Here is a 24,817-nt window from a genome sequence, read left to right as displayed (position 1 = left end):
CCATTCAATAAGGATCAACTACAAGTCTTTTACAAAATAGTGATGATTGGCAAGTTGCCCTGATAGAGTTCAGGGGTCAATTTTTATTTCATTTGCCCTCAAGCCTCCACAGTAGTTAAAAGTTCAAAAATGTTAGATTGGCAGTTTGAGGATACCTGTGGAACTTTCCAACCCTATGTAGTTCCTACGGTTCCCTTTACCCTATGGGGGAGGGACATGCTGTCTCAAATAGGAGATACTCAGAGAAGGTTTTTCGCAATTTCTTAGTTATCAACAGGAGGTACAATTAACAATACTTTATATATTGTTATAAATACATAATATAAATATATTTGCCTAATTACAGTTTGCCTAATTAGGTATGGATATAATAAAGGTATACCTAATTCTATTTATAGATCCATACTTAATTTGTATATAAATTAATATGTATACTATATATGCATATTATATATATACTGTATAATTAAATATATATTGCAGTAATATAATGTGTGTGTGGCTGATATTAATTGGTATGGATTGATGTGCTGTGATGATATATGTTCTATATACTGTATAATTATATTGTGTATGTGTGACATGTATTATTGCAGTACATTGGTTTGTGTTGGTTGGTATTAGCTGTGTACATGTTGTATTGCTGTAATATATGTTAATTAATATATTAATTATAAAGATTAATTCAAGTATATTGATTTATATATATAATATGTCAATAAGTTTATACTTGTTGCTATATATAAATACATATATAAATAAATTTTGCATTTAGGTATATCTGTATACCAAACTGAGATAAGGAGGTTATACATTTATTATTTAAATTTATACAGAGACCTAAACTAAACATTAGACCTAAATTAACATTTCTCTAAATTTATGTTGTTAAAATGTAAATTTTAAAAATTAAAAAAAAATTAAATTGACAACTGCTTGACAATTCCTTTGCCATAAAACCCCCATTGATGTAATTGGGGTAGCCAGTCAAAAAATTGGTTTTATGGCAAAACGGCCCCCTAGAGTGGGTCCATCTTCCTGCTCAAAGTAAAAAAGTAGCAGCTTCTTATCCAGGATTGATAGCTACTTTGATATTAAAGTAAAAAAGCAGAGCATTGAATTATTTGGTAAAGAGCCATCAGAAATTGTAATTCCATATAATAAGGAACAACTTGATGCTCTTCTAATGTTTGAAAATTGGCAGATTGCTATTGGAAACTATTTTGGTCAAATTTTTGCATCATTTACCTTCACATGTTTTGCTGAATTTTATATCCAGACATCCAGTTATTTTTCCTGTCGGATGTAAACAATCTCCTATTCCAAATGCTCAAATAGTTTTTACTGATCGGTCAGCAAACGGTAAAGCCTCCATAGTTACTAAAAATCACCAAAAGGTTTTAGAAACACAGGAAACTTCAGCTCAAAGAACTGAAATAACAGCAGTCATAGAGGCTTTTGCTATGTTTGCAGATGAGGAATTTAACCTTTATTCTGATTCTCAGTATATTGTCAGGTTGTTTCCACACATTGAAACTGTGGTTTTGCCTGAAAATAAAACTACCATATTTCATTTGTTAACTAAATTACAGCAACAAATTTGGAAAAGAAATACAATATTTTTCACTGGACACATTCGGGCTCATTCCGGATTGCCCAGCCCTTTAAATGCCTTTACTGATTTGGCTGACTTGTTAACCAGAAATAAAATGGCTACTGTGATTGAGGAGGCCAGAGCCTCTCACTCACTTCATCATCAATATGCTACTGCTTTAAGATATCAATTCCAAATTCCCAAAGAGACTGCTTGAGAGATTGTGCGTTCTTGCTTACACTGCCCCACTGTTTATAATAGTCTACCTATGGGAGTTAGTCCTCACGGTCTCAAACCTAATGTACTCTGGCAAATGGATGTAACTCATGTTTATTCATTTGGAAAACTGTCCTTTGTTCATGTAACTGTAGACACCTTTTCTCATGTTATTATTGCAACTGCTCGTACAGGGGAAGCAATTAAAGATGTAATACAACATCTCTTTACTTGTTTTTCATATTTGGGCCTGCCAAAAGCTTTGAAAACTGACAATGCTCCTGCTTACACTTCTAAGTCTTTTCAGGAATTTTGTATAAAGTTTCAAATTAAACATAATGCAAGCATCCCTTATAATCCCCAGGGACAGGCCATTGTTGAAAGAGTGCATCAAACATTAAAAATCCAAATTCAAAAACTAAAAGAATGGGAGTTTAAGTATAGTTCTCCCCATCAAATCTTGCAATGTGCTCTTTTCGTAATAAATATTTTAAATACTGATTCAGCCGGAACTACTGCAATGCTTCACCATTGGTGCCCAGAGGAATTGAATGCAAAACCATTAGTCAAATGGAAGGACCTCCTCTCAGGACAATGGAAGGGTCCTGACCCATTATTAACTAGTGGTCGAGGATGTGCTTGTATTTTTCCACAGGATGCAGATTCTCCAATTTAGATCCCAGACAGACTGATTCAGCCATGTTGCAGTCCCCCAGACATTCGGTTGCCCCATTGCTTTGATCACAAAAGAGGAGCCCACCGGAAGGGGAGGCAAGTTCAACATCGAGATCCCGGCAAGACCGACGGGGCTGCTGCAGCACGAACTCCAACCAGAAAATAATTCTACTTATGCTGTTTTGGCTTGTCTACCCTCTCCTTATGTTTTTCTCTTTACCAATGATTCTGGAAAACTTAATGTACATATGACTTTCACTGGTGGACCCAATGTAGTGACTTGTGAACAATGTATGCTCTCATCTTGTTTAAACCCTCAATATAATGTTTGCTCCTTTGTAGTCTTACAACATCCACCTTATCTTATGATGTAACCACTTACTGATATAACTATAGTCTTGCTGTGTTACAACAACTACAAGATTTAATGTGATCACGACGATTTGTGGGCTTACTTATTTTAGGAATATCAGCTTTAATAGCAGCAATTACTTCTGTTACTGCGGGAGCAATATCATTGACTCAACAAGTGCATACTGCCCAATATGTTGATACCATGTCTAAAAATGTTTCTTTAACTCTAGCAACACAGGAAGCTATAGATAGAAAGTTGGAGATGAGGGTAGATGCCTTGGAAGAGGCAATAATGCATATTGGGACTGAGTTACAGGCTTTAAAAGTGAAAATGGCTCTGTCTTGCCATGCTGATTACTGGTGGATATGCGTGACATCTTTAAAGGTAAACGAGACAGATTAAATGGGAAAAAAATTACAAATCGTATTTCAGGTGTTTGGAACAACTCTGACATTGGCCTGGACTTAGGAAAACTTCATAATCAAATACAGACCCTGGAACACTCTCGACTGGATTTTACCGCCGCTGGAGCAGCTAATGATTTTTTTCACACTTTCTCTAACTTCATTTCAGGAAAAAACATCCTGTATGATATCCTTGTGTACGTCACTGCTGGTGCTTTAATTTTGCTTCTCATAATCATTCTTCCTTGTATTGTCAGGATTCTTCAGCAGAACATTCAGAAGCTCTCGACTGAGCTGCATCTGGCTGTTTTAAGAAATAAAAAAGGGGGAGATGCTGGGAGCTGGCATATTGCATATTGAGTGCATATTGCATATTGAGTGCAGCATTTCACAGCATAATCTTTCAGGATCTGGAATAGCTCAACTGGAAGTCTATCACTGCTGGCAAAGTAATATCTCTGCTTTTCAATATGCTATCTAGGTTGGTCCTAACTTTCCTTCCAAGGAGTAAGCGTCTTTTACTTTCATGGCTGCTGTCACCATCTGCAGTAATTTTGGAGACCCCCAAAATAAAGTATGCCACTGTTTCCCCACCTATTTGCCATGAAGTGATCGGACCAGATGCCATGATCTTCGTTTTCTGAATGTTGAGCTTTAAGCCAACTTTTTCACTCTCCTCTTTCACTTTCATCAAGACGCTTTTTAGTTCCTCTTCACTTTCTGCCATAAAGCTGGTGTCATCTGCATATCTGAGGTTGTTGATATTTCTCTCGGCAATCTTGACTCCAGCTTGTGCTTCTTCCAGCCCAGCGTTTCTCATGATGTACTCTGCATAGAAGTTAAATAAGCAGGGTGACAACAGACAGCCTTGATGTATTCCTTTTCCTATTTGGAACCAGTCTGTTGTTCCATGTTCAGTTCTAACCGTTACTTCCTGACCTGCAAACAGGTTTCTCAAGAGGCAGGTCAGGTGGTCTGGTATTCCCATCTCTTTCAGAATTTTCCACACTTTAATGTGATCCACACAGTCAAAGGTTGTGGCAGAGTCAATTAAATAGAAATAGATGTTTTTCTGGAACTCTCTTGCTTTTTCGATGATCCAGCAGATGTTGGCAATCTGATCTCTCCTTACTCTGCCTTTTCTGAAACCAGCTTGAACATTTGGAAGTTCACAGTTTATGTACTGCTGAAGCCTGTCTTGGAGAATTTTGAGCATTACTTTACTGGCGTGTGAGATGGGTACAACTGTGTTTGAGCATTCTTTGGCATTGCCTTTCTTTGGGATTGGAATGAAAATTGACCTTTTCCAGTCCCATGGTCACTGCTGAGTTTTCCACATTTGCTGGCATATTGAGTGCAGCACTTTCACAGCATCATCTTTCAGGATTTGAAATAGTTCAACTGGAATTCCATTACTTCCACTAGCTTTGTCTGTAATGATGCTTTCTAAGACATACTTGACTTCACATTCCAAGATGTCTGGCTTTAGGTGAGTGATCACACCATCGGTGGCCCAGAGGAGCTACCCAACAGCCAAGGAGTGGTGGCTGCGCGGATGCAGGAGGGCCGAGAGGAGGTACTCCACCTTCAAGGTCAGGGGGGTGGCTCTGAGGAGAGAGCCCTCATCCAAGGTAAGGAACAGCAGCTGCAATTTCTGGAGCAGCTGTGAAGTCACACCCCATGTTCAAGGTAAGAGAGACCCAAGGAAGACAGTAGGTGTTGCAAGAGGTCATGAGAGGGCAGACACACAGAAACGACAATCACAGAAAACTAGCCCATCTGATCACATGGACCACAGACTTGTCTAACTCAGTGAAAATAAGTCATGCCCTGTGGGGCCACCCAAGACCGGAGGGTCATGGTAGAGAGCTCTGACAGAATGTGGTCCACTAGAGAAAGGAATGGCAAACCACTTCAGTATTCTTGCCTTGAGAACCCAGTGAACAGTACAAAAGGCAAAATGATAGGACACTGAAAGGGGAACTCCCCAGGCTGGTAGATGCCCAATATGCTACTGGAGATCCGTGGAGAAATAACTTCAGAAAGAATGAAAGGATGGAGCCAAAGCAAAAATAATACCCAGTTGTGGATGTGACTGGTGATAGAAGCAAGATCAGATGCTGTAAAGAGCAATATTGCATAGGAACCTGGAACGTCAGGTCCATGAATCAAGGCAAATTGGAAGTGGTCAAACAGGAGATGGCAGGAATGAACGTCGACATTCTAGAAATCAGTGAACTAAAATGGACTGGAATGGGTGAATTTAACTCAAATGACCATTGTATCTACTCCTGTGGGCAGGAATCCCTTAGAAGAAATGGAGTAGCCATAATCGTCAACCAAAGAGTCCGAAATGCAGTACTTGGATGCAATCTCAAAAACCATAGAATGATCTCTGTTTGTTTCCAAGGCAAACCTTTCAATATCAGAATAATCCAAGCCTAAGCCCCAACCAGTAACCCTGAGGAAGCTGAAGTTGAATGGTTCTATGAAGACCTACAAGACCTTTTAAAACCAACACCCAAAAAACATGTCCTTTTCATTAGGGGAGTGGAATCCAGAAGTCGGAAGTCAAGAAACACCTGGAGTAACAGGCAAATTTGGCCTTGGAGTATGGAATGAAGCAGGGCAAATGGTGATAGAGTGGGTTGCCATTGCCTTCTCCATATTCGAACAGCTGACTCACTGGAAAAGTCCCTGATGCTGGGAAAGATTGAAGACAGGAGAAAAAGAGGGTGTCAGAGGATGGAATGGCTGGATGGCATCACCAATGCACCGGACCTGAACTTGAGCAACTTGGGGAGATGGTGAGGGACAGAGAGGCCTGGTGTGCTGCAGTCTATGGGGTCACAAAGTGTCGGACATGACTGGGCAACTGAAACAACAACATGACCCATTATCATCATCCAAATATCAAAGTACTAAATTGTACACCTGAAAGTAATATCCTGTAGGTCAATTGTACTTCTACTTTTTAAAAAATCAATAAAAAATAAGAGGTTTAAAAACAAATCAAAAAGAAAAAAACAAAACCCAAGAAATGAATGAACTTTATAAACTGGATTGTGTCCCCTTCCCCAAATTCGTATGTTGAATCCCTCACATTGAAGAGACCAGAATGCGACATCCCTGATGGGGGATCTAGTGGTTAAGACTTCACTTTCCAATGCAGAGACAGCAGGTTTGATCCTTGGTCAGGGAACTAAGATCTCACATGCTGCAGGGTGTGGCCAAAAATTAAAAATAAATAAAGATTGAAGAGACCAGAATGGGGCTGTCTACGGGGAAGGGACAGATAAAACACTGATTAGGTTAAAGTCATCCCCTGAAGGTGGGTCCCTCATCCCAGCAGACTGATGCCCTTAGAAGAAAAGCAGGAGACCCCAGAGCCTAAGGAGGGGCAGGCTGAGAAGGACGCAGTAGGTGAGTGGTGTCCACACTCTAAGGATGGCGGCCTCAGGAGTAAACAAACCCACGTAGGTTTGTTCTTCATCTAGAAACTTCCTGCCTCCAGGACCGAGCCTCTGGCAGCAGTTGGAAACTATTTCACGCTACGTGCTAAGTCGCTTCAGTCATGTCCGACTCTTTTGGACCCCATGGACTGTAGCCTGCTAGGCTCCTCTGTCCATGGGGATTCTCCAGGCAAGAACACTGGAGTGGGTTGCCGTGACCTTCTCCAGGGGATCTTCTGAACACAAGGATCAAACTAGAACGTGCACCTCTAAATTCAGCCTGGGGGAAGGTGCAGTTTCACATCAAACCCCTCAGGATATATTTTCCATTTCTCTAACCCAGAATGATCTGGTTCCCACTGGCTTCTCCTTCCCAGGAGAACTCGTGTCCCAAGGATGCACAGGTACAGTGACAGAGGAGACTGCCCCGTGTTTGTCATGGTCTTCGAGCTGACAGTCTGGTTTTCCCACAGTCAAGTAGCCAAACAGACCTATTAGCTTCAAAGAGCTGGAGGAAGGTGAGCTCTGTATTACATTCATCGTTAAACAGCCTCCAGGAATACCAGCAACTGTTTTTTTCCCCTTTGACCATGTGTAAACGAAAGGTGTGTTTCTTGGGTGGGTAATTATGGTAGCACAAGTTTTAAAGTGAAGGGAAAAGTGATCTCAGTCCAGGCTCACAGAGGAGGATTATACTGTCAAGGGCAGAGCAAGGTCACCGAAGGCAAGGGCACGATTTTTACATTCTTTGCAATTTCGCGTTTCATATAATAAGGTCGCAGGCTTGCTGTATGGAATGACAGTCATCCTCACACCTGGGGTTTCTGCCCTGAAGTCTCCACCCTAGCAAGAATGGGGCCACTTTTCCCCACTAAGAGGAGCAGCTCAAAACTGCTGCATCAGGCAAAGAGCCCAAGACACTTCCTTTGGGCAGGTCTGTGGGGCCTCACCCGGCTCGGGTCAGGTATCTCCACGTGCGAGGAAGCAGGTGCCCTGGGTCCAGAGAAAAGCAGCTCACCTCTGTGAGGGTGAAGGGTCAGTGCAGGAGGGAGAGGTCTGGGTATGTCTGCGTTCATGCCTCTGGCTTTCTGGAATCTGCTAGAAAGTCTCTTAGTGAGCATGTAGATTTGTAGATAAGTTTCCTCTAAACAGCAAAGCATGTTTCTGGTCAACTGATGTGTGGACCACAGTGGGGCATGGCTGCGGGTGGGCTAGGTTGGGCCCCGGGGCCTTTCCTGGATCTCTGCGCTCCGAGGCCTCCCCTCCCACGTCGGGTGAAAGCATCTGGACAATAGGTTCATATCACAGTGTGGTTTGGAAATTAAACCAGGAAAAGTGAGGGGTGAAAATCCTTTGTAAAGTCCTTCTATAGGATAAAAAAAAAAAAGACTCAAATAACAGACCTGGGCTGCTGCAGGCCCCTAGATCCAGTTTAACAGGTTTTTCAACTCGCTCTAGAGACTGCAGACAGCAGGGTCCAGAAAATGGACAGAAATGTCTGTCAACCTCTTGTTTTAAGAGTCTGCAGGTGGCCATGATCCAGGCCTCACACAGAACCAGCCTGCAGGCCGACTGAAGAGGTCAGTGCCTAGTGTCCCCTGGGCCAGTGTAGACAGCCAGTGACACACACTCAGCATGGGGAAAGAAGCCTGGGATTGGGAGGGGAAATCACACACACACACACACACACACACACATATTCACACGCACACAGAGACATCTGTGCATGTATACCCACACTCACACACATACCTGTGCACAGATGCATGCGCGTGCACGCACACACACACACACACACACACCTGGAGCACACAGATATCCGTGTCTGTATACCCACATGCACACATATACACATGTGCACACACACATATGCATACACCCTGAACTTACATTTTTCTGTTGAATAGTAGCAGGGCTGAGACATCTCTCATGGGAATCTGTTTCCACTCAGCTGGATTAGGGTTACTTAGTCTACTTTCCGGAGAAGGCAATGGCACCCCACTCCAGTACTCTTGCCTGGAAAATCCCATGGACAGAGGAGCCTGGTGGGCTGCAGTCCATAGGGTCGCTAAGAGTTGGACACGACTGAGCAACTTCACTTTCACTTTCCCTTTCCACTTTCATACATTGGAGAAGGAAATGGCAACCCACTCCAGTATTCTTGCCTGGAGAATCCCAGGGATGGGGGAGCCTGGTAGGCTGCAGTCTATGGGGTCGCACAGAGTCAGACACGACTGAAGCGACTTAGCAGCAGCAGCAGCAGCAATCTACTTTCTGGGCCACCACTCAACCCAGGGAGCTTTCAGGACTCAACCTTTAGATTCAGTTGAGTGTGCCTGTCTCAGTTGTGCAGGCAAGGGGGGTCCTTCCCAGGGCCTGTATTTGCGGGGGCGGGGGAAGGGGGTCTCCTCTCTGGCCAAACCCGTGTCCCTTTTTCCCTGTCGATCATTCTCTGGGTCCTGGTGACCCCAGAGTTACTGATCACCAAGAAGAAAGCGCACTGTCTCCGTGAAGGAGCGCAGGAGACCCTTGGGGTGATGCGTGGTCTGGAGGGTATGACAAAAGGGAGGGGGTGCCAGCCAAGACACCCGCACTCCTGTCCTGGCCCATCCAGAGGGACTTTCAGGAGTCCTAGGACTCTGTCCCACCTGGCTATCCGGGTTGCTGTGGATGTGTCTTTGTTCCGGTAGGGGGAAAGGACAGGACATAGTTTATTCAGCTAGTTTATTTGGCAGTTTAATTTATAAAAGTAAGTATTAGTCACCTGTCACAGGAGCCTCTGTCTGTGCTCTTCCCAGAGCACAGGAATATTTGGGGCACTAGGTTTCCTCCAGGGAAAGTGAGTCACCTCCAACCGGGGCGGGACTCAGCTTCCTGCCAACATCAATGCTGGGACGCAGCTCTAAGAAAATCGTGGGCTCCAGTTGCCTAAGGCTGCGAACCACAGGCCCTGTTGCTTCTCCTACAGCATCTCACTCCTCCCTGTGACGGGCTGCCAAGGGCCAGCGGGAGAGCGGCTTCCCACCAGGATACCACATTTCTGCTGCTCTGTCTAATCTCTGAACGCAGCTCTGTCCAGAGAGGCAGACGGTCCCGCCCGGAGCAGCCCCAGCCCTCAGCCCTTGTTCCAGGGGACTCAGCCCTTGTCCTGCGGGGCCACCACGAAGGGAGGCTCGGATCTCCTCTTGTTCAACAAAAACGCGGCCCACGACCACACCCCCGGAGGCTGGAGCGGAACAGACCCGGCGAGACGTCCCTGACTGCACAACCGCGGTCCAGACAAGTCTGTGGCCTTCAGACCTGACATCTGGGAATCCATCAAGTCCCTCAGTCGTCTGAAATACGTTTCCTCGAGGTCCTGAACAAGAGGTTTTTGCAAGTTGGAAAACGGAGACTCGAACAGTCAGAGCGCTGGCTTTGACTACTGAGAAGGTCCTGTGCCGGAAGGTGCCGGCGGCCCTGGAGCCCGCCCTGCCGTGCGCGCCACGAGGCGGCGCCGGAGAAGGGACCGGGCGGTCCACGTTCCGGGCGTCAGGCGGAACCGGACTCCTCTTGAACGCGAGTCTGCAAAGAGCCTGGACAAACGGACTGTTAACGGAGAGACGCAGGTGCTCACTGACAGGGCGGAGCGAGCGCCAGGCGGAACTTGAGATCTGCGGTCCTCTTTTGAAAAGTGCGAGAGGCGGGCGCTGTACACGGCGGGGACCGGACAGGGTGCGCGCAGAGCCGCGGGGTCGGGCAGACGCCCCGGACGCGGGGCCCACACACTGCGGGCTACCCGGCAGCCCTCAGCTCCCCACGTCCTTTTCTTGGTGCAGTGGAGCCTGGCTGTTCACTGGGAAGAGCAGAGAGCAGGAGAGGACTCACATCCAAACCCACAGGGACGACTTGGCTCTGGGGAGCAGGCTCTGCGAGCAGACCTGTGCTCCGCTCCTGTGAGATGGGCGCGCTCGGACCTGCTCCCTCCCGGACGGACCTGGGGGTGCCTGGGGCTCCGGGCGTCCTCCTCACGCGATGGCACCTGAGGGACAGGGCTGGGGGGCGGAGGTGACCCTGCGGCTGAAGGGGCTTCAAATACACACAAACATATGGAATCCCAATATTCCTATTTCCTAGCTTTGGTATTTCTCAACATTTTACAAATTTTTCACTTCTGTACTTGTCATGTCTTTCTCTCTTCTTTTTCTTTCTTTTTTTGACTGAAATGGGAAGTGTTTACTCTTTAATTTTCATTTATGTATTCATTTATTTTTTAATTGGACTGTAGTGGCTTTACAACGTTGTGTTAGTCTCTGCTGCTGTTGCTGCTAAGTCGCTTCAGTCGTGTCCCACTCTGTGTGGCCCCTGAGATGGCAGCCCACCAGGCTCCCCCGTCCCTGGGATTCTCCAGGCAAGAGCACTGGAGTGGGTTGCCATTTCCTTCTCCAGTGCATGAAAGTGAAAGTGAAGTCGCTCAGTCGTGTCTGACTCTGAGCGACCCCATAGACTGCAGCCTACCAGGCTCTTCCGTCCATGGGATTTTCCAGGTGTTAGTCTCTACTGTTGGAGAAGGTGATGGCACCCCACTCCAGTACTCTTGACTGGAAAATCTCATGGGCGGAGGAGCCTGGTAGGCTGCAGTCCATGGGGTCGCTAAGAGTGGGACACGATTGAGCGACTTAACTTTCACTTTTCACTTTCATGCATTGGAGAAGGAAATGGCAACCCACTCCAGTGTTCTTGCCTGGGGAATCCCAGGGACGGTGGAGCCTGATGGGCTGCCGTCTCGGGTCGCACAGAGTCGGACATGACTGAAGCGACTTAGCAGCAGCAGCAGTCTCTACTGTACAGCAAAGTGAATCAGCTACATGAATACATGTATCCCTTCTTTCCTGGATTTCCTTCCTACTGAGGTCACCACAGAGCATTTTCCCTTTCTTTTTCTTTTTGCTAGACGGTTTTGAAGCAACTCCAGGGTGCCCTGTCATTTCACTGCTCAGCCCTTCAGTGAGCTTCTTTAGCTGATGAGGCCCTTTCTCTTCCAACATAACTGCCACATTGCTGGTACCTTAATCAAGTCTATAAGAAGCCTCTGATATTACCCAGTCCATATTCAAGCTTATCTGGCCCTCTCAAAAATGTTTTCTTGTAACTGGCTTTTTGTTACAGAATCCCAACAAAGCCCACCCATTGGTTGTTTTGCCTCTTTTCTCTCTAATCCTTTCTCCTCAGGCCATTGTTTTTGTAAACAAAAAATAGTTTGTTTTTCCTGTGCAGCATCTCATGTTCTGACTTTGACTTATTGCTTCCTTGAGCACTTGTTTTACTTGTTTCTCTAACTTTTGCATTTCCTGTAAATTGTTGGATGTAGAAACTTGATTAGTTTCAGGTTCAACTGCTGGTGAACCCGGAGGAAACTCAGGAAGGAAACAAGAAATATCCACTATCTAGTAGCCATCAGACTGCAGCCACCCCTGATGGTGCAGCTTGAGGAAACTCAGGATGAGAAAACATAGGATCCTGGCCCCAGAGAGCCGAGGAATGATTTCAATGAGCCCAAACTCTTGCATCTTCCCATACCTAGAAAAGTGCTAAATTCCTTAACTGGAGATATCGGTTTTTCTTTTATTACCAGTAACCTTTTGTTCTCACTACGTGTTGTTATCGCAAAAATTCCTGTATATCCTGGCATATATACTGGGTTCACCATTTCCTTTTCCAACAGTTTTATCTGAGAGGCTCTCTCCCTAAAACTACCAGCCGAATAAACATAATTCTCAACTTTTAGGTTGTGCATTTTTTTTCATTGGACATGCTTTTGGCCAGAATATTTCTTGGGTGGTGGTGTGCACTTCTCTGAATCACAGTAGGAGGTCCATGAACTTAGAGTCTTGTAAGCTTACAGTGAGGACAAGGTTGATCATTGAGTTGAGTTGGTCTCAGCCTTAATTTTCTATCATCAAATTCCCTGCCAGGCTTTCCAGTGCATGTTTTAAAGCCATCCAATGACATTGTTTTAGTTCTATGATTTCATTCAGGGGTGAAAATGGTGATTTTCCAATTCTATTATCCATTCTTCATTTATTAGCTGGAATTTTCTATAAATATTTCACTCATATAATGGTTGTTTTTTGACTGCAGCCATGAAATTAAAAGATGCTTACTCCTTGGAAGGAAAGTTATGACCAACCTAGACAGCATATTAAAAAGCAGAGGCATTACTTTGCCAACAAAGGTCCGTCTAGTCAAGGCTATGGTTTTTCCAGTGGTGATGTATGGATGTGAGAGTTGAACTATAAAGAAAGCTGAGTGCTGAAGAATTGATGCTTTAAAACTGTGGTGTTGGAGAAGACTCTTGAGAGTCACTTGGATTGCAAGGAGATCCAACCAGGCCATCCTAAGGGAAATCAGTCCTGGATGTTCACTCAAGTCCTGGATGTTGAAGCTCAAGCTCCAGTATTTTGGCCACCTGATGCAAAGAGCTGACTCATTTGAAAAGACCCTGATGTTGGGAAAGATTGCGGGCAGGAGGAGAAGGGGACGACAGAGGATGAGATGGTTGGATGGCATCACCGACTCAATGGACATGAGTTTGGGTAAACTCTGGGAGTTGGTGATGGACAGGGAGGTCTGGCATGCTGTGGTTCATGGAGTCACAAAGAGTCAGACACGACTGAGTGACTGAACTGAACTGAATGGTTGTTTACCCTAAAATACAGTTTCTACAAGAAGGGCAGAATAAATGCTTAATCTTTTCTCTTATATACCAGTTTCCAGAGTGATAAGTTGGCACCTTAACAAACTCCAAGTGTAAATAGTATTGTTTTTTAAGCATCAGTACGACCTCGTGGATTTTTCTATATTTGGTGTTTAAAATATAATTTACTGTTATATTTTTGTGTATTTAATGTGTTTATATATTATATATTTAATCAGTTATAGTCATAATTCTCTGCTCCATCCTAGCCTAGGGAGTCCCTCTCAGATTGGAGCCAGTGTTCTCTGGACATTCACCAGCCTTTTGTAGCTTCTCTACTATCTAGCACAATGAGACACCAGACTCATCTTGTCCATCTCATGCTCCATACTTGGAACCTGCCACTTCTATTAGACATTGTGGTTCTTTCTAGTGGCAAAGGTAACGACCCATGGCCTGTGTGCTAGGGGTGCTCATTGCTACTTCACTGTCTCTGCATTTGTAGGGGTGGGGCTGAGAGATATACACTTGTTAAGAGGGGAAAAGTCCGGATTTTATACTAATACATCCAATTCAAATTTAAGGCTATAGGATTTTAATATAACCTTTTAATTTTATATGAATCATTTCTTACGTCAAAACTCTTGGTTCTGATGATGTTTCTCATCCTCCCCCCAACCTGACTTTCATCTTGAGAAGCTTCAGATGGACACACAGGCAAGATTAGTACAGTGCGTATCCGTATATCCTCCCTCTGGATCCACCAGTTGTAATCGCTTTGCAAATTTAATTTGCTTTGAGCAATTACAGAGGAAGTTGCCAGCTTTGTGACATTTCAGCCAGCCCTAAATGCTTCAGCTCATACCTCCTAGGAACAGGCCATTCTTCGGCAAAATGTCAGTGCAGGAAACAACTCAGATGCAAATCTCGTAGATACTGCCTGAGGAGGGGCACTGGTCATGGCGTGTTCAGATGACTTTGGCTTTTCCACTGGACAACAGTCATGTTTTGCATCTTCAAAATATATGTTCTCCATGCAAACTCTGCATACATTTTACACAAATATACATGTATTTTGTGAAAACAAAATTCTTCAACAGTACTTAACAGGAAGCCACTGCCTTTCAATGTTTTTCACATTCACCTCTGCTCCTTCTCTGAATGACATGCTTACCCCTCTTATTTTCACTTATCAACTTTAAACACCATCTGTTGTCTCATAAACCACAAGGACTTAGTTGATACTACCCACTCCCCTAACCACTGCACCACCAGGGAATTCCCCCACATTTTTATACTGCTTGATTTTTATGTGTGCTTGTGACTGATCAAAGTGGAATGTGGACTTGTTCTTGCCAGATGAAGGAGAGGACAGTGAGTGTATCATCAGGAGTTGTAAGAAATTTATTGGAGTAAAGGGAAGGCAACCCTCTTTCTCCCAGCAGTGGGTGTCTACAGGCCTCGTGGTGCAGAGATGACAAAAGGCAGGGGCAGTGGTCCTGGAGAATGCTTCTGTGAGTGATGTGTAAGTAGATCATGTGACGGTGCCTGAGTTAGAAATGGTCCTCCAGGAACCAGCTATTAGGCCTCCTTACTCGGGATAGGTTTATGGTCCTAATGAAAGTTCTCAAATGCTAAGGTTAACCAACCCACAGCCCACTGTCCCAGCCCAGGGAGGAGCAGGGGCAGCAGTTCTGGGCTCAGCAGATGGACAGGCTGCTGAGATCGCTGGGTCTGGGATGAGCTTCTGCTATGAATGAGGGGGGCCTGAGGCTCTGTCATTTATCACGTGCTCTCGGTCTCACCTGGACCCCCTGCATTGCTCACCTGTAGATCTGGTGATGAAGCAGAGTGGAGGTGGCACGGCTCATGGCCTCATCAACATCCCCCAGTCCCATACTCGGTGGGCTTTGCAGCCTGGCCTGTCTGCCCTTTCAAACTTCAAACTTTCTTAATCTCTTCCAAAAGGAGATACAAGACTCATTCTAGTCTCAAGGATGTCCGCCTCACAAAATCCTTTTATTAAAACAATGGTTACAAATACTCCACATGGCTCCTGAGTGCCCTCTGCCATCTCTCCCAGCTCAGAGTCAACGGATGCAGCACTTGGCTTTGCCCCTGTAGCAGGTGCCTTCGATCCTGTTGTAGAGGGGGCAGGGCGATAGGTTGCAGGTCCCCCCTTTCCTGGCACATATGTAGCTGTCAGACTGCTGGCCGAGAGCCGTAAGCTGGCTGGCACCTGAGAGAAGGGAAAAACAACCATGTCAGACTCCTGGCTTGTGGCCACAGGGATTTCAGGGGAAAGTAGGACAGACAGCCCTTTGCAAAGCACATCACAGGGGTTTCCCTTGCAAGAGCTTTACACCAAGATGACCTGTGGAGCTGCTCATGAAACATGGCATCTGAAGAGCCCCCTCAATGCTGGTGGGTTATGGTGTCTCCACCCTTAGTGAGCCCTCATTTTTTGGCATTATCTTTGAAGATTCAGTACATTATAGGGCCAAAAGGAATAGCAACATATCTCATCAGAGTGCTTTGGTTACGTTCCTTATTCTAGAATGAGTCTGTGTGATTTTTAGCAAAGCACTCAAACATTCTGAACCCCAGTTCTCAAATTTAAAATTAAGGAGACTAGATTATGTGATCTCAATCATTTTCAAGATTCTGAGGCTGGTCATCTTTCTTTTGGTGGGGAAATAGCACTTTTATGGTTACTTTTTTTAAATTTACACTTTTTATTTTATATTGGAGTATAGCTGATTAACAATGTTGTGATAATTTCAGGCGGACAGCAAAGGAACACACCCATACATGTACATGTATCCATTCTCCCCCAAATGCTCCTCCCATCCAGGCTGGCGTGTAACATTGGGCAGAGTTCCATGTGCTATACAATACGTCCTTGTTGGACGTATAGTACTTATATATACCATTTTATATAAACCATTTTATATATAGCAGTGTGTACATGTCCATCCCATTATGGCTGCACTTAATTCTCCAAGAAATGTATCACTTTTTCCTAACTAACTGACAGAGGAATAGAGATTAAATGTTCTCATTATCTAATCAGTCAATGGTTATATTATGTTAAAAGGTGCAGGAAAATATTGGAAAAAATTCAACATTGAATCATGATTGAAAAAAAGAAAGAAAGAACTCCTACCAAATAAGGAACTGGAGTAAACTTCCTTAACCTGATAAAGAGTACTTACAGAAGCCTACAGCACCCTGTACACTTAATGGTCAAGCACTGAAACATTCCATGAGACGGCAATCAGACGAGTGTAACTGCTAGTCATTATCATTCCACATTGTACTTGAGGCACTAGTTAGGGGAATAAGATAAGAAAGAAAGAAACCAAAGGTAGAAGCGTTGGAAAGCAGAAAAAAAACTGTCTCTATTTGCAGATATTATGATTATATGTAGGCAGTCTAAAAGGAATTAAAAGGAAAGCTTAACAAATTTGCTGTCCATGAGATCATATACAAAAAGGAAAAAAAGAATTTTACTTCTGCAATCAATAGGAAAAAAAAAAGAAAGAAATAAAAACACCTTATAGAAGAGCATAAAACATGCCTGGTTACAAATCTAAAAAATAATGTGCAATATCTCTATCTGTAAAGAATATAGTATTTTTTTTTGTAATTTAAAGAGGCCCTAAATAAGTAGAAATACTATGCTTAAGCATTGGAGGATTAATTATTTTTAAACTTTTAATTTTCCCCCAATTAAGCGACTTCACTTTCAATTTTCACTTTCATGCATTGGAGAGGAAATGGCAACCCACTCCAGTATTCTTGCCTGGAGAATCCCAGGGACGAGGGAGCCTGGTGGGCTGCGTTCTATGGGGTCCCACAGAGTGGGACACGACTGAAGCGACTTAGCAGCAGCAGCAGCAAGCTGCGGTGCTAGCCCAAAACCATGAAAATCCCAGGAGATACTTGCAGTGAAACTTGAAGAGCTGATTCTAAAATTTTTGTGGCAATTCAAAGGACCAAGAATAGCTAAGGCAGTCCTAGCAAAAAAGGCAGGAGAACTTGCTTTACTGGATTTTGAGACTAATTATAGAGCACAATGGCAACCCACTCCAGTACTCTTGCCTGGAAAATCCCATAGATGGAAGAGCCTGGTTAGGCTGCAGTCCACGGGGTAGCGAAGAGTCGGGCACGACTGAACGACTTCACTTTCAACTTTCATGCATTGGAGAAGGAAATGGTAACCCACTCCAGTATTCTTGCCTAGAGAATCCCAGGGACAGAGGAGCCTAGTGGGCTGCCGTCTATGGGGTTGCACAGAGTCAGACACGACTGAAGTGACTTAGCAGCAGCATAGAGCCACTGTAATTAGACCAGATGGTGAGGATACAAACATACCAACGGAACAGGGCAGACGAATATACAAACAGAATAGCAGAAGATGCCCAAGGAGATCCATGCAGATACTGAAAGTTGAACAACAGTGCCTCAGCATAACAGTGGAGGAAAATGGTCTTCTCCATGCTTGGTTCTGGAACTATTAAATATTCATATGGAAAAAATAAACCCTTTACCCTTAGTCACACTATACGTGCACATTAAAAATCACTGCCAGATGATTATAAACCTAGATGTAAAAGGAAAATCAATAAGCCCTCAGAAGACAACACTGAACACTCTTCATGCCTTTGGGCTAGAAAAAGATTTCTTAAGGCATCAAAGTACTAACGCTAAAGGAAAAAATATGACACACTTAACCACCTTAAAATAATGTGGAAAATTCAGAGAGTGAAAAAGTAAGGCACAAGGTGAAGGAAGATATTTGTCATGCTTACAGCTGACAGGGCTGCTATGTAGAATATATAAAAAACTACTCCAGATGACAGGGCCTCTCCTCTGTCCAGCCTCCACACCCAGGAGACCAATCACTTAAAGGAGCCATGTCTGGGGCACCCCTGGCAGTCCAGTGGTTAAGAATCTGCCTTGCAATGCAAGAGACATGGGTTTGATCCCCAGCCCAGGAAGAGCCCACATGCCTCAGGGCAACTGAACCCCACGTGCCACACTACTGAGCCTGTGCTCTAGAGCGTGGGATCTGCAACTGCTGAAGCCCATGTTCCGGAAAGCCCGTGCTCATCCCCAAGAGAAGCCACTACAACAAGAAGCCTGTACACACAACAAAGAGCAGCCCCCGCTGCATAGCTAGAGAAGGTCCTCACATCAGTGAAGACCCAGCACAGCCAAAATGAAGAAATAGATCCTTACAAAGAAGAAGAAGCCATGTTTGATTCTGTGACTCTCTGGTTTGAAAGCCACTGGGGCCCACCTGAACACAGATGGGGTCTCCTGCTGCCTCAGGCCTGATTGACCTGTGCTTCCCTACATCCCTGGCTCCTCTCCTGACCCCTCACCCTGGTCCCAGCATGCTTTGTGCCTTGACAGCCCTGCAGAGTTGGAGCTGATGGCCTGGGTTTGACAGAGTCACTGCTCTGTCTGTTACCAATCATGTGACTTTAGCCAAGTTATTAAGCCACAGAATGGGGGTAATGATTCTTCCTCCCCGTAGCAGAGCTGGGAGGACTAGAGTAAGAGTGAGAGCTCTGTGTTTGTTTGTTTTTTTTTAATTTATCTGGATGTCTGGGCTTTCAAGGGGACCCCCTGGTTTCTCAGTGGTAAAGAGTCTGCCTGCAATGCAGGAGACCAGGGTCCAATCCCTGGGTTGGGGAAGATCCCCTGGAGAAGGAAATGGCACCCTACTCCAGTATTCTTGCCTGGGAAATCCTATGGATGGAGGAGCCTGGCAGGCTACAGTCCATGGGGTCACAAAGAGTCGGACACGACTGAGCGGCTTGCCTACCTCCTGGGCTTTGATCCCAGCTCTCCTTCCATATGGTTTGTCCTTGCCCTCTCTCGTTTTGACAGAGGCAGATGAAGAGACAAAATAGGTGATGAAATAGTTAATCCCACTAGGGGATTGCAAGCAGAAAAATATGGGAGACCCCTGTAAGTTAGTGATCACTCGAGAGAGCAGGTTTGCTTAACCCCAAAACCAAGCAGATTGCTTAGCAACCAAACTGTGCAGCAGAGGCACGAGGCATGGCTCAAAACAGTAAAACAACGGTGGCATGAGACCCACATCTGCCCAGTGAGCTCAGTGAGTCAATGACCCCCAGGACATGCTCTCTGCACACATAGTAGAACTAATTTGTGGACTTAGCTTGACCAGGAAGAGACGAGAAAATGCCCCTGCTCGATCTGGAGGAGGAGCAATGTTGGAAGCATGATGTCCACTTAAGAAAGTCAAAGAAGTTCTTCTCCCCCTCCCCACTTTTCCATTGCTTATAAAAGAAGGCTGTAAGTTTTTGGGGTGCAGCACCCCATTGCCTGCCCACTTTTAAACCTCACAAATGTTGTATTCTAATAAATCACTTCTATCACTTTGCCTGTCATTGAATTCTTTTCTGGGATAAGAGATAAAGAACTTTGGTACCAGAGCTCTTCAAAAACACCCCCAGGCAAAGATGACTCCAGTTTCACTTTCACTGGTTTAGTTAACCTGGGGCTGAAAATCCAGATCCCCACCTCAGCCAGGCAGATAACACAGCTCTGTGAAATGGGCTGAGGTGAGACAGTAGGGACTGGTGGGGTCTGCGGTGTCCTAAGGAATGCATCCTGTGTGGAGGCAAAGCCACTCTTGAGCTGCAGCTCACTGCTGCCATGCAGGAGTCTGCCACATCTGTTGTGTCTTTAGGAGAAGATAACATGTACACAGTGCTATATTTGATGTGGATAACTGAAAGGGCTTCCCTGGTGGCTCAGCAGGTAAAGGATCTGCTTGCAATACAGGAGACACAGGAAACTTGGGTTCAACCCCTGGGTCAAGAAGATCTCCTGAGGAGGGCATGGCAACCCACTCTAGTATTCTTGCCTGGACAATACCATGGACAGAGGAGCCTGGCAAGCTACACTCCATGGAGTCACAGAGACAGACTTTGACTGAAGCCACGGAGAACGCAACCAAAAGGACCTACCGAATAGCACAGGGAACTCTGCTCAATATTATGTAACAACCTAAACTGGAAAAGATTTTGAAAAAAGAGTAGATACATGTATACGTACAACTGAATTATGTTGCTGTACACTTGAACATAACACATTTTTCATCAAGTATACTCCAATATAAAATTAAAAGTTAGATAAAATTTTAAAACTTTTTTAAGGAAAGAAGATAAAAATCTGACTTTTTTGTGTGACATATCCTGACTTTTAAGTGGGAGAGAGTTAAAAGAAATATTATTTTGAAAATTCCATGAACTCAAAAGTGACTTTCATCATTCCCTCACTTCTCAGCATCCTCAACAAAGCCTTCCTGGCTCCTCGAGGCCCCGTCAGCTCTCATCGTCACGTGTTCCCCTAGCACTGTGCCCTTAACAGCATTTCACAGCACAACTGTCATTAGCTAAGGAATTCTGTAATCGGTTTGCTTGTGCTCTGCTTCTCAAATGTGCGACCATGGATTCCGGGGCTGTTCCCCGACACGTCCCCTCATCCCAGGGCAATGCCTGCCTGCAGCAGCTCTTCGCCCAATACTCCTTGAACAGCGAGGACACAGCCTCAGCCTTTCTCAGCACCTCTGCTGGGCTCCCGTCCAGCTTCTGCAGGAACCTGGGTGGTCTTGCCACTGTGACATTATTCCATGTTCACACAAAGACCATCCGTGTAAGCTAACAGTGGGCGACACAGGCCTTTTTCTCTGACCGGGAGGAAGACTGTTCAAGAGAACACCAAGTCTTAGGATCTCCTGCAGTGACCACAAAGCGCTGGTTCCTCAGGGCCTCACGGGCCTCGATTCCCCACCTGTGAAACGACCCGGTCTGAGGGCTCTTCCAGAAAAGGAGTGAACCGACCCTGTAGGGGTTCAGGGTGGCTGAGTAGTGCTGCCTCCCTCCCTGCACTAGCCCCAGGCCTCTGGAATTGGGGCAGCCTGCTGGCAGGGCGGGTATTGCAGGGGCAGCTGCAGCAGCCACAACAACCAGCACACAGCAACGAGCACGCAACCACAAGGAGGGGAAACACCCCAGCTGAGTGCAGGACACCTCGACCCTGGGACACAGGCTGGGGACCACAGTGTGTTCTGACGCAGAAAACACCTGGGCTCTTCCTCTCCTCCAGAAGTTTTGCATCCCCCAGAAAACGTGGTGTCGAGCTTACCCTTCCCTGCAGCCCTTTTCCTGGTGTGAGCATCTCAGGGCTCAGAGGGGGTGCTCCACCTGCACGGACCCCGCTGCTCAGGACCCCTAGCTCCAGCCCAGAGGTGGGGAGGACCCCACTCCGCCCCTTCTAGAAGAAGAGTTGGGCTCAGCGAGCAGTCCTGAAGGTCCCCATCCTGAGGCCCTCTTTGCTGCTGCTTCTGTGCAGACAGGGCTTGCCTGTCATCCAAGGGCAGTATCTAAGCCAGTCCAGTTTACGCTGGGCACGCCATCAGATCAGCTGCCATTTCTGGAAGGAGTGATTAGTAAGCGCAGTTCCTCCTGCATGTCCCCGGGAACACCCTTTTTCGAGGCTTTGGATGAGATGCTTGTAATCCTACTTAGATGTCACAGACTGAAAACAACTCTTCATGTTAATATAGTGGCTTTCAAACATTTTCAATGTAAACTGAGCTGCAGTAAGAGACTTTGCATGGCTGTTTATGAACTCACGTGCTGTGAGATGAGTATGATAACAGCAGGACACTACATGGATTCTCTGCCTCTCTTAAGGGTCCCGACTGGAAACATTAAAGTTCTGTATTGGAATACTTTGGAACCCAGCTGTCCAAGGGGAGCCCTGAGGAACCCCTGGAGTAAATGAGGCCCAACTAACTGCACAACAACGTGCTGCCTTGGAGGAAAGCACAGTGGGGCTTGCAGAGAATTCCAGAGCTTAACGCTCTTAGAGCCCTCTGCCGTAGCCCACTCACTCTGCCAACGAGGAAACTAACAGCCAGAAGAGGTGACTGGCTGGAGATGACCTGGGAGTGAGTGGCAGGGATGGGATAAACTGTGTTCTTGATTCTTCTGGCAGGCAGGGGCTCACCTTCTCTTACACCAGGGGCATTGCTGCTTTGACCCCAAGGAACTGGCATCCCCTGGCCTGACACAGAGCTCCCCTGCGGTGCACTGGGGAATGGGCCACCCTGGAGGATGTGAGCGGATTTCTGAAGGAAGGTGGATCCCTGAGTGTCTACACACGGGTAAGTCAAAGACTCCGGTGGAACTGGTCTTGTGGGCAGGGCAGGTGGCACCTGCTTGCAGGAGAACACCTGGGAGGGCCCACCCTGGGCCCTGGCAAGAGATGAGGTGCACCTCTGGGCTGGCTGGGATGCTGTGCCTCTCGGGGGTAAGGGGGCATCTTGCAGATGGAGTAGGGGTCCCCTTCACAGAGGATACTTTCTGGAATCCCAAGACAGAGACAGGGCTTGGGGTGTGGGGGCTGCCTGGTACCTCACATCCCCGCCAAGGGCAGAGGGAAGGGAGCCCTGAGGGAAAGATGAGAGAGAGACAGGAGGGCCCTCCTGCCGCTCAGCTGCCCTCAGGCTCCTGGGAGAACTAGCCCAGGGAGGCTCTAGGCAGGCAGGTGCACTCCTTGCACTCAGGATGGCCTGGACCCCGCTGTCAGACCACCCCGTGCCCTCTGCCCCCGACAGGCAGCTTAGCCCCGGAGAGGCCTTCCTGCTGCCTTGGGCTTGGGTTGCAGAGAAGGTCAACCTCAGACGTGTCCCCGAGTTCCAGCCCCAGGCGCTGCAGGGTCCCGGCTCACCTGGGCCCAGCTGGGAGAGAAGCAAGCCGAGAGCCAGCAGCAGCAGGTGGAAGACCCTCATGGTGGCCGCCGGCGGCCGGAGGCCCGGGGAGGGAGGCTCAGGGGAGGCCGGGCTCCAGAGGCTCCAGAGGCTCCAGTGGCGGCAGGGTCACCGCCTTTATAGGGCTGGAGGATTGCACAACCGCACACACCGACGACGTGAAGGGCTGCGTCCAAGGCCAGGGAGAGATTCTAATAAATAACCCTTCACCGCAAGCCCTGAGTTGTCGGGGAGTCACGTGGACGCGCGTCTCCCTCGGCTGCAGCAGCTGGATCCCGCGCTGGGCTTGCAGGCCTGGAGGCAGCTCCTCCCACCTGCTCTGCTCTGGGTCCCCGCAGAACCGCTCAGATGGAGTTCCCAGGACAGGAGTGCACGCTCGAACCCCAGCTGCCAGAGGCTCAGGGAGTGGAGAGGTGGCCCCGGGGCACTGAGCCAGGCAGCTGCCCAGCTGGCAGCCCGCGCGTCAGGCCTTTAGGGGAGCTGCGCTCTCCACGCGGTGCCCCAGACTTCACCCTCGTCCCTCACAAAAGCCGGGCTGTTGCCTTTCCTCCAACCTTTAGGGATGGAATTTTCTTCTAGTTTTTGGCTGGTGTTGCTTTTTTTAAATCAAAATATCTCTCAAATCTTTTATAATCTATGAGCCTCTTCTGTCACTTAAACTTTTTTTTTTTTTTTTTTTTTTGGTCAAGACAAATTTTTTGGAGCAGTTTTAAGTGCACAGCAAAATTTAGGGGAAGGGACAGAGTTTGTCGTATTCAAACATTTATCCTTTCACTCACTGACTCAAGTGTGTATATGTGGTTCCTGTTATGTGTTAGGTGATGTTTAGGGTCTTGGCGTGCACTGAGGACCAAGATTTATGTTGGTTTCCTGCAAAAGTCTAGTTGAGATGGATCAGCAGACGGGCTGTTGCCATGGCACTGGGTAGGCGCTGGGATTGGCAGCAAGTGAGGACCACGGAACAAGGCCGGGATCTGAGGAAGCGTGTGTGAGTTTGGCTTTGGTTTCTTCCTTAGGCAATAGGGAGGTCTGGGAAGATTTGAATCAGGAGAAATACACAAGCCAGTTGCCATTTTAGAAACCGTCTCAGGGAAGTGTGGGTGGAGAAAGGCAAGACTGGACTTGGGAGGAAAGGGGAGGAGCTGGTGGAGCAATGAGGGTCTTAACTAAGGTCGTGAAGGGGGGAAGGAAGGAGACATGGATTCAGGGATGTTAAGAAGGAAAAGTCTCGCAGACACTGGCGACAGACTGAGCTCGATTCCTGGCTCTGTCTAGGTAAAAGGTGATGCCCCGGACCAAGGTAGCATAACCAGGAGGAGGTGATTCGGGGAAATGGTGGTGAGTTGCATAAACATTTCTGCAGAAGGAGTGTCTTGGTTTGGGTTTCCTGAGATGCAGAATGTGAGCCCAGAACGTGACTGAAGGTGGAGAGCTGAGAGAGTAGAGAGGGGGAAGGCAACTGGACGAGAAGGAAGCGGACAGAGACGTGTGCCTCCAGCCTGCGGTTCCCTTCCTCATCAGTGGCAGGGCTCCAGGCTCCCACTTTCTCTGCGGAGCTGCGGGGCCTGTGGAGCTGCTGGGCCTGGCACCGTGGCCAGGACAACCTCTTGGCTGGACTTGCCCCG

General features: G+C 46.6%; 1 long non-coding RNA gene across 1 annotated transcript; it reads right to left on the bottom strand.

Moving 5' to 3' along the window:
- Positions 1 to 15,363: 15,363 nt before the first annotated feature.
- On the bottom strand, positions 15,364 to 23,637 carry LOC139180181 (uncharacterized). The gene is made up of 2 exons (XR_011564484.1): positions 23,153 to 23,637; positions 15,364 to 15,611 (listed from the first exon to the last, which is right to left on the bottom strand). It is a non-coding gene; the product is annotated as an uncharacterized lncRNA (long non-coding RNA).
- Between the last annotated feature and the right edge of the window lie 1,180 nt (positions 23,638 to 24,817).

Source organism: Bos indicus, chromosome 27 (genome assembly GCF_029378745.1).
Source record: "Bos indicus isolate NIAB-ARS_2022 breed Sahiwal x Tharparkar chromosome 27, NIAB-ARS_B.indTharparkar_mat_pri_1.0, whole genome shotgun sequence".
Classification (NCBI taxonomy): Eukaryota; Metazoa; Chordata; class Mammalia; order Artiodactyla; family Bovidae; genus Bos; species Bos indicus.
This window is presented reverse-complemented; position numbering and strand designations above follow the sequence as displayed.